The sequence below is a fragment of the Phacochoerus africanus genome, chromosome 2 (assembly GCF_016906955.1).
Source record: "Phacochoerus africanus isolate WHEZ1 chromosome 2, ROS_Pafr_v1, whole genome shotgun sequence".
Lineage (NCBI taxonomy): Eukaryota > Metazoa > Chordata > Mammalia > Artiodactyla > Suidae > Phacochoerus > Phacochoerus africanus.
In genome coordinates, this window is record NC_062545.1 from 168,430,031 (window position 1) to 168,444,384 (window position 14,354).

Here is a 14,354-nt window from a genome sequence, read left to right on the forward strand (position 1 = left end):
GATGCTTATGGCAGCCAGCTCAGCAAAGCCCCTGTACCATCTCCTTCTCTCTCATCCCACCTTTTCCTCACTTAGCTTCCTGGCTCGGTGCTTTCTCATAGAGTGTTCACACGTGTGCTTCTGTCTCAAGATCTGCTTCTTCGGAAACCTGGGCCAAGACAACATCAAAGAAGGATGCTCGGTGTAGAGAGCAGATACTCCACGTGAAGGGAAACGGGGCCCCAGGGACCATCTCTTTTGCCTCTTACCATTTCCAAGGTGCTGACCGAGGTGCCCTCCCAAGGCTCCCAAAAGCCTTTCATCACCTTCGATTCTGCCATTCTGCTGCTGGGGAAACTGAAGCTGGAAGTCACACAGTGAGTCAGAAGCAAAGCCAGGACTAGTCTCATCTTCTCACTCCTAATCCAGTGAGATTAATCCTCATGTGTCTATGAAGTTTATGTAAGAACTTCTGGAAATTTTTTCTTTTCCCAAAACATCAACCTTCCAGGTTGACCCCTGGAAGGCTTCCCCCTGTCCAGCTTTGTTGAGAAATAACTGACATAACATCACTGCACAAGGTTAAGGCATGCAACATCTTGATCTGATTTACATATAGTCTGAAGTGATTACCTCAATAGGTTCAGCTATATCCATCATCTCTCTGGAAGGCTCTGAAATCCCGTTAGACTGTAGCCACCGCCTGGGAGGCCTGATGCACAGACCTCTGAACTCAGAAGCGGGGACTCAGGAGAGCAGACAAAGAGGAAATGGGACAGAGATGGGGCAGTTATGCTGGGAGAAAGGTGGTCAGGAAAGGCCCAATTTAGGGACCTCTGCATGTGAGCAACTGGGCTTACGTGGTTTGAAGGCTACACAAGGACAGACCTCAGGGGAGAGAAGACAGGCCTGGGGAAAGGGGGAGGGACTGTGGAAGGAGGTGGAGACTGGCTCCCAACCCTCCCCCAACCCCCTCGGCCAGCTGGGTGTAGGACACCCTCCTCCAGGCTGAAATCATGCTTAAAGAAGCTGGGAGGGTAACCTCACTGTGGGGAAAAAGACAGAAGGAGGTGTTTGCTTCCAGTTGTTTTCATAAGATTCCTACAGTTGTGACTGCTAGAAACAAGTTGGGGCCAGGCTGATGACAAAAAGCTTTTTTTTTTTTTTTGTGGTTTTGTTTTTTTAGGACCACACCCAGAACATATGGAAGTTCCCAGGCTAGTGGTTCAATCAGAGCTATGGCTGCCGGTTTATGCCAGAGGCACAGCAATGTGGGATCCGAGCTGCAGCTGCGTCTGCAACCTACACTACAGCTCACTGCAATGCCACTGAGAGAGGCCAGGGGTCGAACCCATGTCCTCATGGATGTTAGCCAGGTTTGTAACCTGCTGAGCCACAATGAGAACTCTCAGCCATTTTATATTATAACGATAGAGGGGCTTCTTAGGGAATCTAAGTACAAGGATGCACTAAAGCTCCTTGGGGAACAGATAAGAACCAGGGCCTGGACTCAGAGAACCCAGAAAGCCACCTCCCTCCAGCTCTGCTTCTGTTCCAGCCTTTTTTCTCCCTGAAACTGGCTTGCCCTGTGTCCTAGGGAGCACTGGCAGCAAATGGCCTCAGCTAGCAGCTTCCAAGTTTACTTTGCTTGCATCCAGGAGACAGGCAGAATGAGCCTGGACTCCTCTGAGCCAATTCTAAGTTCTCGTGGAGGGACTGAGGCAGGTGCTCACCCCAGGCCAGTCAGTGAGGCCAGATGCTGTACAGTCACGGCTGCTCCCTCTCTAACCAGACAGGCCAGGGAAGGAGTGGACAGTTCACTACTTTGGGCCTGTGTTTTTCAGTGAAGATCCACGAGGAGATTCTGTGCTCTTTCGCCCTACCTTAATGGATGAGATCACTCTTTACTACGTGTGTTACAAATTCAGACCTTGTCCAGAAGTCTGCCTACCCCATCAGAGCCCAGATGAATTGTTCTCGGCCAGCCCCTCCCCCTCCCACCTGCTTCTGGTGGGGTTGTGGGGGCTGAGAGGGTCCCAGGGCTTGCCACTGCCCTGATGCCACATCCTGAGCTCTTACCTGAACATTAGTTAAGTTTACTTATGTTTAATTTTAGACTTTTTTTTTTTTTTTTTTTTTGGTTTGTGGCTGCAGCATGCAGAAATTCCTGGGCTAGAGATCAAACCTGCGCCCTAGCAGTGACTGGAGCTGCAGCATTAACACCAGATCCTTAACCCAATGAGCCATCAGGGAACTTCTTAGACTCATTTTTAAAGGCAGGTCAGTGGGCCTCAAATTTCTCCCTTCTAAAGAATTTCTAAGGACCTGCTTCTGACTGAGCCCATGATGGGAAAAACTGATGCAAGCTTCTAAATCCAGAACTTACATGGTGTTTCCTGCTTAAGGAGTTCAGGGGTGCAAAGCCCAGAGAAGAATTCAGGGTCCTTTTCTTTCACTCTTAACAATGGACATTTATAGCACAGTTGCTGTATACTGGGCTCTGCTTTATGTGTCTGACCTCATTTGATTCTCGCACTAGCCCTAAACAGGAATAACTTTTGTCTTGCTTACAAATGAGGAAACTCAGGCACAGAGAGGCTGAGTCACCTGCCCAAGACCCCACAGTCTGTGCTATTAATGGTGTAGTCCTCACTGAACCAGGCAGCCAGCCTCTGGGGCCTGCACTCTTTAGATACCACCATATGAACTGTCTGACCAGGCAGGCCATGCAGTTTTCGTGATGTGGAAGTTCCCAGGCCAGAGATCAAACCTGTGCCCTAGCAGCGACCTGGGCCGCTGCAGTGACAATGCCAGATTCTTAACCTGCTGTGCCACAAGGGAACTCCAGGCCATGCAGGCTTGCAGGAGGTTTCTCCGTGGCCATGACAAGCAATGAGCGGTATCTGCTTTTAAAAACTGCTTAGGAATTGTCAAGCCCGAACTCTGTGTTATTAGACTTTCAAATTTAATCATCTGTTCAAGAGACCCAAAACCGTCAGAAAATCTACACTAGTCTTTGGAGGCCCATTCATAGGCCTGATCTTTAAAAAGTAGAAAAGTCATCCCTTCAAGTGGATAGCCACACTGCGAAAAGCAACGGCTTTGAACAGAGAGGCCTTAAATAGGATCTGGCCCCACTGAGGCTGCTTTAGGCCGTGTGATCTGGGGAAAGTCACCTAAGCTCTCTAGTTCTGGTTTCCTTACCTGTAAAAATGTGATGATCATAACAACCCCCTTCCAAGGTTACTGGGAAGCTTTACGATGGTGATATAAGCCTGGACAACTCACGATCACTGTCCTGGTGGCAAGAAATGTGTTTCCCTGGGCAGGAAGCACTGGGAAGGCAATGCTCAATCCAGAGGGAGCAGGAAGACCAAAGTTCAGGAGTTCCTGCTGTGGCGCAATGGGATTGGCAGCGTCTCGGGATGCAGGTTTGATCCCCGGCCCAGCACAGTGGGTTAAGCATCCAGTGTTGCCACAGCTGTGGCTTAGGTCATGACTGTGGCTCAGATCTGATCCCTGGCTCGGGAACTCCATAGGCGACAGGTGGCCAAAAATGAAAGAAGGAAGGAAGGAAAAGAAAGAAAAGAAAAGAAAGAAAGAAGGGAAAGAAGGAAGGAAGAAAGAAAAAGACCAAAGTTTGGCACCAGTTTGGGGGCCACCTGAAGGCCAACTTCCTGGATCCCCTCCAACCCCACCAGGTGGTCAGTGTCCTGCTTCACATCGTAAGAGGGATGGTGGATTCCTTTCTGGGCTTTGAACCCATGGACTGCTGAAGTAGAAAACATCAGGAAGTTCTGGGGGGTTTTTTTTGTTATTTTTGTTTGCTTTTTGGCTGGATCCATGGCATGCAGAAGTTTACAGGCCACAGTGGCAACCCAAGCTGCAACAGTGACAACACTGGATCCTTAACTTGCTGAGCTACACAGAAACGCTACATAAGGTCTGGTTTTAGAAATCCACATCAGCCTTTCCCACCAGTGGCTCAGAAGCAGGTCTGAGGCCCACTGACCTGCCTAGAAAAGGAGTCTAAGATCAAACTTAAGTAAATTTTGCTAGTCTCAGGCTTAATTGAGAGAGAAACATGATAGCTTCCAGTCACAGTTTTAAAAAACTTAGCTATGCCTTGAGCTGTGGTGAAGGTCGCATATGTGGCTCAAATCCCATGTTGCTGTGGCTGTGGTGTAGGCCAGTAGCTGTAGTTCCAATTCGACCCCTAGCCTGGGAGCTTCCATATACCACAGGTGCAGCCCTAAAAAGAAAGGGAAAAAAAACCAGCAAAAAAACTTAGCTATACTGAGGTGTAATTTTCACACAATAAAACTCTTTCATTTTAAGTATAATTCAATGATTTTTTTTTTCTTTTTAGGGCTGCACCTGTGGCATATGGGTTCACAGGCTAGGGGTCAAATTGGAGCTGCAGCTACAGGTCTATGCCACAGCCACAGAAATGCCAGATCTGAACTGCATCTGCAGCCTACACTGTAGCTTGCAGCAATGCTGGATCCTTAACCCAATGAGCAAGGCCAGGGATAAACCTGAATCCTCATGAATACTAGTTCTTAACCCACTGAGCCATAACGGGAACTCCTCAATGAATTTTGGCAAGTGTATATTCTCATGTCACTACTACCACAGTCATGATACAGAATAATTCCATCACCTCAAAAAATTACCTCCTGCCCCTTTATCATCACTCCCTTCTACCATGACCAGCCCCTGACAACCTATGATTTTTTTTTTCCTTTTTACGGCAGGTACGAGATATGGAAGTTCCAGAGCTAGGGGTAGAATCAGAGGTGCAACTGCAGTTGACACCACAGCCAGAAAAACGCGGGATCTAAGTTGCATCTGCGACCTATGCCGCAGCTTATGGCAACACTGGATCCTTAACCCACTGAGTGAGGCCAGGGATCAAACCCACATCCTAATGGAGACAGTGAGTCCTGAACCCACTGAGCCACAATGGGAGCTCCTGATTTTCTTTACGTCATTACAGTTTTGTCTTTTCTTAAATTTCATATAAACAGAATCATTTAGCTTTTTCATCTGGATTTTTCCACTAGTATGATGCTTTTGAGATTCATTCGTATTGTGGGATGTTATCAAGAGTTCAGTTCTTTTTTTTTTTTTTTTTTGCCATTTCTTGGGCTGCTCCCTCGGCATATAGAGGTTCCCAGGCTAGGGGTCCAATCAGAGCTGTAGCCACAGGCCTACGCCAGAGCTACAGCAACATGGGATCCGAGCTTCATCTGCAACCTACACCACAGCTCACGGCAACGCCAGATGGATCGTTAACCCACTGAGCAAGACCAGGGATCAAACCCGCAACCTCATGGTTCCTAGTCGGATTCGTTAACCACTGTGCCACGATGGAAGAGTTCAGTTCTTTTTATTACTGAGTGGAAGTCTATTGTCTGGGTGTACCACATTTTGTTAATCCATCTGAAGGACATCTGCATTGTTTCCAGTTTGGGGCTACTATGATAAAGCTGCTAGGAACATCCATGTGCAAGTCTTAGGTAAACACCCAGGAATGGGACTTGTTGGCTCCTATGGTAAGTATACATTTAACTTTATAAGAAACTGCAAACTGTTTTCCAAAGTAGCTAGAGCATTTCAAGGTATCCTTAATCTTAAAAAAATTTCAGATGCTTTCCCTCGAAGTAGGAGTCCAAAAAGATTACCTTCTGGATGATAGCAGAGGTAACCACGGCAGCTTCACTCTGCTGATGAATCAGGTCGAATGCTTAACTCCCACGGCCTGGAGGTGCCTCATCCCTGTGATGTGACAGGGAAAGTTCTAAACTGGGTCATTCACCCCCATCCTATGTCTCATCCTCCCCCACCTTTCCATGATCTTCCCACGCTGGGCTCTGGCCTGAGTGCCGAGTGCAGAAGCAGGTCGAGGCAGCCCATACATAATGTATGCCCTCTCTGGGAATTAAGTTTCCACCCAAAGCAAAAAGTCCTAGTTGCCTGACTTTAAATTAAATAATCATTTGTTTGGCTACAGGATCCCCCATTCTGAATAGACCCTGCAGACGAAGCGGGATCCCTTTTCCTAGATGGACAGCTAACCAGAGCCAGTTCTCAGTTACCCAGTCAGCAAGCATGTGTTGAGCTGCACCAGGATAGTGCATATGGAACCAATATTTCTTGCAACCTTACTGTCCTTGCCCACCCAGTCTGTGCGAATGGCCATTACTCCTTGACAGATAATGAATCGGTAACGGGGAGATATAATGCCAAGACCACCCAGCGGAAGCCAGAATGGGCTCCCAGGTCTTCCTGCTCTGTTGTCCCTTCCCTAGGGAACATGTAAGGTAGCCAGGGTTGGGTTGGACTTGGGGAAAAGGCTGAAATGCACGAGATGAGACAACCCAGTTTTTCCCCCAGAGCACTCCTGAAAAAATTGACCATTGCATAAAACTGCTTTCCCCATAAGACAAATGAGTTGGGAGTTTCTGATTAAGGCCTTGACATAAATTAAGTGATGAAAATGTCTTACAAGTAAGGCTATTACAAGCAGAAACCTTTATAGTAACTTGTTAGTAAAGCCAAGCTTAGTCCTTGTGAAACAGACATGGAGGCATCATAGATATTAATTACACAAGGGTCCTATTCTATGGCAAATTTTTTAATGCAACATGAAAAACTTAATATAATTTAAAACTAATATGCTAGAAATGGTGAACAGTGAATATTTAATTAGAAACGTTTTTATTTATGTTTAGAAAAGCATTAAGAGGAAAATACCAATGGCTTTGGCCTCTTTTGACCTTATTTCTCTTGTTGGTTCTTTCTCTCCATGGACAAGGTCCTCAGATGGGCATCAGGGGACTTTGGAACACCCGAAGTTGTATGCAACATGCTTTGAGGATACATATTTTTCTGGAAACTTAAGCTTTCAAAAGATGCTCACAGGCCTCTGTGATATAGCCATAAGTTTGAATCACTTATACCTTGGGTTTCTTTCTGTTGTGAGCAATGGCATTAAAATTATTCCACAGACTTTAGAGCTGTGGTCAGAGTTGGAATCATTCTTTTATTTATTTATTTATTATTTTTTGCTTTTCAGGGCAGAACCAGCAGCATATGGAAGTTCCCAGGCTAGGGGTCAAATTGCAGCTTCAGCTGCCAACCTACACCACAGCCACAGCAATGCCAGATTGGAGCCGTGTCTGCCACCTACACCAGAGCTCACGGCAACGCCAGGTCCTCAACCCACTCAGCGAGGCCTCAGATGGAACCAGAATCCTCATGGATACTAGTCAGGTTCATTACCACTGAGCCACAATGGGAACTCCTCTTACCTTCATTTAAAAAATTTTTTTTAATTTTTTTGCTTTTTAGGGCCGCACCCACAGCATATGGAGGTTCCCAGGCTAGGGGTCTAATCAGAGGTACAGCTGCCAGCCTATGCCAGAGCTACCGTAATGCAGGATCCGAGCCGTGTCTGTGACCTACACCACAGCTCATGGCAACGCCAGATCCCTGACCCACCGAGTGAGGCCAGGTATTGAACCTGCAACCTCATGGTTCCTAGTCAGATTTGTTTCTGCTGCACCACAACAGGAACTCCTCCCTTTTCATTTAAAAGTAGCCTAAGGAGTTCTCTGTTGACTCAGCAGGTTAAGGAACCAGCACTCTCACTGCTGTAGCTTGGGTCACTGCTATGGTGCAGGTTAGAAAAAATTAGGTAGCCTAGATCTTCTGTTCTTGGCAGTGTGATGGACTAGATTCCTAGAAGGGCTTCCCCCCTGTAAAACAACTGGATTCTAGGAAAAAAATAATTTTAGTGCATTGTTTTGGGTATGCAAATAGTAGAGGAAATTACCAGGGTTCCTCACCACTAAAATTAAACAAACAAAAATCATGGACATGAGACTGGAGGAGGGAGTCCTGATTAGAAAGCAAAGGGAAGGTTGGGTGGCCTGAGGACAAATGCCCATTTCAGCTGGTCCTGGGAAGCCTGCCCTGGGGCCAGTGGCAATGTGGGGGATCTGCCCCAGGACTCCACCTTTGCTGAGGTCTCTAAGGGACTGTGTATTGTCCTGGCTCCCCTTCTGAGGTCTCCTTGGCATGGCTAGGGAGAAGCAGAAACTACATTTCCCAGAATCCTCTGCCTCGTGGGGTTCCTGAAGAAGCTGCAAATGAGAGGCCCTTTGGCAAGATCAGGTAGGCAGGTGAAAGGGAGGGGGCACAGTTCTCCAGAGAAGTTCACAGTAGCTTTAGGATGTGCTTCTTGAAAATTACCTGCAATGTGCTGCTGCCTGAGAGTGTGAGTGGGCACCTCCCAGAGGCTCTTAAGATTAGAGTGTTCTTGGGGAAAGCATGAGAACTGCCCGTGTGGGTGCTGCACTGAAGTTGCAGTTGAAGGCTCCCTTACCTGTGCTCACCCAACCTTTCCAAAGGTTGTATAAACCTTTATTTCCCTGTATCCAAAACTGGTACTTGGCATGCCAGCTATCAATTTATTGCCTCTTGTTCCAAATTTACTTTTCAATACCTGTCCTGTGATTATGGGCAAAATTCCTTTAAACATACCCCCTTTTTTAAATTACTCAATGAATTTGTTACATATATAGTTATACAATGATCATCACAATCCAATTTTATAGGATTTCCATCCCACAACCCCAGCTCACCCTCCCACTCCTCGAACTGTCTCCTTTGGAAACCATAAGTTTTTCAAAGTCTGTGAGTCAGTATCTGTTCTGCAAAGAAGTTCATTCTGTCCTTTTTTCAGATTCCACATGTCAGTGAAAGCATTTGATGTTGATGTCTCATTGTATGGCTGACCTCACTTAGCATGATAATTTCTAGGTCCATCCATGTTTCTAAAAATGCCAGTATTTCGTTCCTTTTAATGGCCGAGTAATATTCCATCGTGTATATGTACCACATCTTCTTGATCTGCTCCTCTGTCGATGGACATTTAGGTTGTTTCCATGTCTTGGCTATTGAAAATAGTGCGGCAATGAACATTGGAGTGCATGTGTCTTTGCGAGTCATGGTTTTGTCTGCATAGACGCCCAGGAGTGGGATTGCTGGATCAAATGGTAGTTCTATTTTTAGTTTTCTGAGGACTCTCCATCCTGTTTTCCAGAGTGGTTGCACCAATTTACAATCCCACCAACAGTGTACTAGGGTTCCTTTTTCTCCACACTCTCTCCAGCACTTACTGTTTGTAGGCTTTTTGATGATGGCCATTCTGGCTGGTGTAAGGTAGTACCTCATAGTGGTTTTGATTTGCATTTATCTAATAATGAGTGATGTGGGACATCTTTTCATGTGTTTTTTGGCCATCTGTATGTCTTCTTTGGAGAACTGTCTGTTTAGATCTTCTGCCCATTTTTTGATGGGGTTGTTTGTTTTTTTGGTATGGAGCTGCAGAAGGTGTTTATAAATTTTGGAGATTAATCCCTTGTCAGTCGATTCATTTGCAAAGATATTCTCCCATTCTGTGGGTTGTCTTTTCGTTTTGTTTAGGGTTTCCTTCGCTGTGCAGAAACTTTGAAGTTTGATTGGGTCCCATTTATTTGTTTTTGTTTTTACTGTCATTACTCTAAGAGGTGGATCTGAGAAGATGTTGCTGACGTTTATGTCAGAGAGTGTTTGGCCTATGTTTTCCTCTAAGGGTTTTATAGTGTCTGGTCTTATATCTAGGTCTTTAATCCATTTGGAGTTTATTTTTGTGTGTGGTGTTAGGGAGTGTTCTAATTTCATTCTTTTCCATGTGGCTGTCCAGTTTTCCCAGCACCACTTTTTTTTTTTTTTTTTGTCTTTTTCCTATTTGTTGGGCCGCTCCCGCAGCATATGGAGGTTCCCAGGCTAGGGGTCGAATCGGAGCTGTAGCCACCGGCCTACGCCAGAGCCACAGCAACGCGGGATCCGAGCCGCATCTGCAACCTACACCACAGCTCACAGCAATGCCGGATCGTTAACCCACTGAGCAAGGGCAGGGACCGAACCCGCAACCTCATGGTTCCTAGTCGGATTCGTTAACCACTGTTCCACGACGGGAACTCCCCCAGCACCACTTATTGAACAGGCTGTCCTTTCTCCATTGTATATTCTTGCCTCCTTTGTCATAGATTAGTTGGCTATAGGTGCATGGGTTTAATTCTGGGCTTTCTATCCTGTTCCACTGATCTATATTTCTGTCTTTGTACCAGTACCAATCAGTTTTGATGACTGTTGCTTTGTAGTATAGTCTGGAGTCAGGGAGCTTGATTCCTCCAGCTCCCTTTTTCTTTTTCAGGATGGCTTTGGCTATTCTGGGTGTTTTGTGCTTCCAAACAAACTTTAAAATATTTTGTTCAAATTCTGTGAAAAATGTCCTTGGTAATTTGACAGGGATTGCATTGAATCTGTAGATTGCCTTGGGTAGTATAGTCATTTTGATGATATTGACTCTTCTAATCCAAGAGCCTGGTATGTCTTTCCATCTATTTGTGTCATCTCTGATTTCTTTCATCAGTGTCTTATAGTTTTCAGAGTACAGGTCTTTTGTCTCTTTAGGTAGGTTTACTCCTAGGTATTTTATTCTTTTGGATGTGATGGTAAATGGGATTGCTTCCCTAATTTCTCTTTCTGATCTTTCATTGTTAGTATATAGAAATGCAGTCGATTTCTGTGTATTAACTTTGTATCCTGCAATTTTGCCAAATTCATGGATGAGCTCTAACAGTTTTCTGGTAGAGTCTTTAGGATTCTCTAGGTATAGTATCATGTCATCTGCAAATAGTGATAGTTTTACTTCTTCCTTTCCAATTTGGATTCTTTTTATCTCTTTTACTTCTCTGATAGCTGTGGCCAGGACTTCCAAGACTATGTTGAATAGCAGTGGCGAGAGTGGACATCCTTGTTTTGTTCCTGATCTCATTGGGAATTCTTTCAGCTTTTCACCATTGAGAATGATGTTTGCTGTGGGTTTGTCATATATGGCCTTTATTATGTTGAGGTAGGTTCCCTCTATGCCCACTTTCTGAAAGGTTTTTACCAGAAATGGGTGTTGGATTTTGTCAGAGGCTTTTTCTGCATCTGTTGAGAGGATCATATGGTTTTTATTCTTCAGTGTGCTAATGTGGTGTATCACACTGATTGTTTTGCAGATATTGAAGAACCCTTGCATCCCTGGGATAAATCCCACTTGATCATGATGTACAATCCTTTTAATATATTGTTGGGTGTGGTTTGCTAGTATTTTGTTGAGGATTTTTGCATCTACGTTCATCAGTGAAATTGGCCTGTAGTTTTCTTTTTTTTGGTGGTATCTTTATCTGATTTTAGTATTAGGGTGATGGTGGCCTCATAGAATGAGTTTGGGAATATCCCTTCCTCTGTAATTTCTTGAAATAGTTTCAGAAGGATAGATATTAGCTTGTCTCTAAATGTTTGACAGAATTCACCTGTGAAGCCATCTGCTCCTGGACTTTTGTTTGTTGGAAGTTTTTTTATAAACATACCCTTTTACTATGAGCATGACAGTATGAGATTTTTCAGTAGACAGCACTGGAAAGGCACTGGAGGTTTCTCTTAATGGTTCTGGTGCTCTGTCTTTGGGTAGTGGTATGTGTGAGAGCAATTCCAGTGATGTTCTTCCCAGCTGCACACCCAGAACACACAGTTGCTCAGTGACCTTGCGGCCCCTGCTGAGCCTGGAGATCCCTTCCCAGGACACTCCAACATAGGCAGTGGGTGTTCCAGGTCTCCCTCCTGCAGTGGTGCCAGATTCCCTTTGTGCACCTGCAGGCCTGACCACCTGTCCCCAACCCCAGCCCCCTGGCACAGTTCACCTGTGCTCCAATAGATTGCTTCTTGCTTTTCCAGAAACTGAGGACAGGCTCTGGACCAGGTCAACTTGCAGACTTCTCTGCCATATGGGCTGCAACCACATCTTCTCCAGTGAGGTCTGAACCCCAGCTTTGGGCAGAGAGCTCCCTTCAATGTTTGTCCTCCCTTGGGTACTTTCTCTCAGCCCTGCAGTTCTTTTTACATCTCATAGTTACTCTTTTATCATAGCTTAATAATTCTTTGTATTAAACATCCCCTGTTTAAATAACTGTGTGGTTTCCATTTCCTGACTGGACTCAGGTGGATACACTTGAAATACACAGTGTATATGGCTTCTGTTTTCCCAAGGACACCCTGAATGATAGAAGCTAACATAGTCCTGGATCTATAGACATCTTGGCCCTGAGTAGAAGCAAATGCGTATCTTCTCTGGGGTTTCCTTCCTGCTTAGGTCCTCAGAACTCATTTGTTCACTCAAAGATTTGCTAAGTACCTGTTACCTATCAGTCACTGTTCTAGATGATGGGGATATAGCAATGAACATGAGAAAAATCCTACCTTATATTTTCACAAAAATGTATCATCAAATATAGAAGGAAATAAGTCACCATGAATAGAAATAAAAAAAACTCACATTTAGATCCCTATCATTTTTAGTTATTGCAATTATTCAGATAGAATAAGATATAAAATATCTAGATAGGAAATGTTTAAAGAAATAAAAGATGGGATCATATGAATAAGCAAGAGATCAAAAAGACAATAACAATTGTTGGGGAAGATATGGAAAAATTGGAAGCTTTACAAATTACTAGTAGGATTGTAAAATGGTGCATCCCCTTTGGAAAACTTTCCAGCAATTCCTCAAACTATTAAATATAGAGTTACCACATAGCATAGGTATATGGGTATACAACCAAGAGAAAAGAAAATATGTACCGGCACAAAAACCAGTATATGAATGTCCATGGCAGCATTACTCACAATAGAAAGAACAAAGGTAACAACAACCCAAATGTCCATCAACTGGTAAATAAATGAACAACACAGGGTAGACCCATACAATGGAATATTATTCAGCCATAAGAAGGAACAAAGTACTGATATTTGCTACGATATGGATGAATCTTGGAAACATCTTGCTAGATGAAAGGAGCCAGTTACCAAAGGCCATATATTATATGATTCTACTTACATTAAATGTCCAGAATAGGCAAATCCATAAATAGGGAAAAGAGAATTAGTTATTCAGGGGAGACGAGGGTAGAAGGAAATTGGTAGTGACTGTTAATAAGTACAAAGTTCCTTTTAAGGATGATAGAATTGTTCTGGAATTAGTGGTAATTCTTTCACAATTTCAGTGAGTATGCTAAAAACCAACGAATTGCACACTTTCAAAGGGTGAATCTTATTTTTTTGTGAATTATACCTCAATAAAGCTGTCTTTTTTTTTAATTAGCAAGGCAGAGACTATTGTAAGTGACCAGACATATCTGAAAAGGAAGCAAAAAAAACTTAGCAATTTAATTGTTGAAATAAAAACTCAATGGACAGGCTAAACAACAGATTAAAAACAGCTGGACAGTGAATTAGTGAACCAGAAGATAGATCTGAGAAAATTACCCAGAATGCAGTACAGGGAGTCAAGAAATATGACTGGGAGGTTAAGAGAAGGTAAGATGGAATGAGAAGATCTAAATAAAATCCAGTCAGAATCCCAGAAGGAGAGACTAAAAGAGAAGGAGTATTTGAAAAGCTAATAGCTGAGAATTTCCAGAGCTGATAAAAGATGCAAACCCATGGAAAGGAGAAACAGATAATGCATCAAGCAAATTAAAAAAGAAAGAAACCCACACCTCTTTATATCATAGAGAAACCACAGAGCACTAAAGGCAAAAATGTTAAAAGCAGTTAGGGAGAAAAGAAAGATTGTCCTCAAGGAAATAAAATCAACAGTGACAGCAACATTGAATCTAAAAAATAGAAAAATATCTTCATAGTACTAAGAGAAAATAACTGTTAACCCAGGATTGTATACTTAGAAAAACTATCTTTCAAGAATGTGTGTGAAACAGACACACGAAGGTGAAATAGGGACTTTTTTTTTTTTTTTCCTTTTTTATGACTGCATCTGTTGCATATGGAAGGTTTCCGGCCTAGGGGTCAAATCAGAGCTGCAGCTGCTGGCCTTTGCCACAAACACAATTCGGGATCCGAGCCACAACTGCAACCTATGCTTCAGCTTGCAGCAACACTGGATCCTTTACCCACTGAGCAAGGCCAGGGAGCAAACCCGCAACCTCATGGATACTATGCCAGGTTCTTAAACCTCTGAGCCACAATGAGAATTCCTAATCGTGACATTTTTAGAAAGAAAGAAAAAACAACAACAACCACAGAGATTTTACCACTAATGGACCTTCACTAAAACAAATAGAAGATGTTCTTCATGACGAAGGAAAATGAACCCGGAAGAAAGGTCTCAAATGCAAGAAAAAATGATGAACAAAGAAGTCGGTAAATTAGTAGATAATTCCAAACATACTGTCTGTAAAAAAAATTACTACAAGATG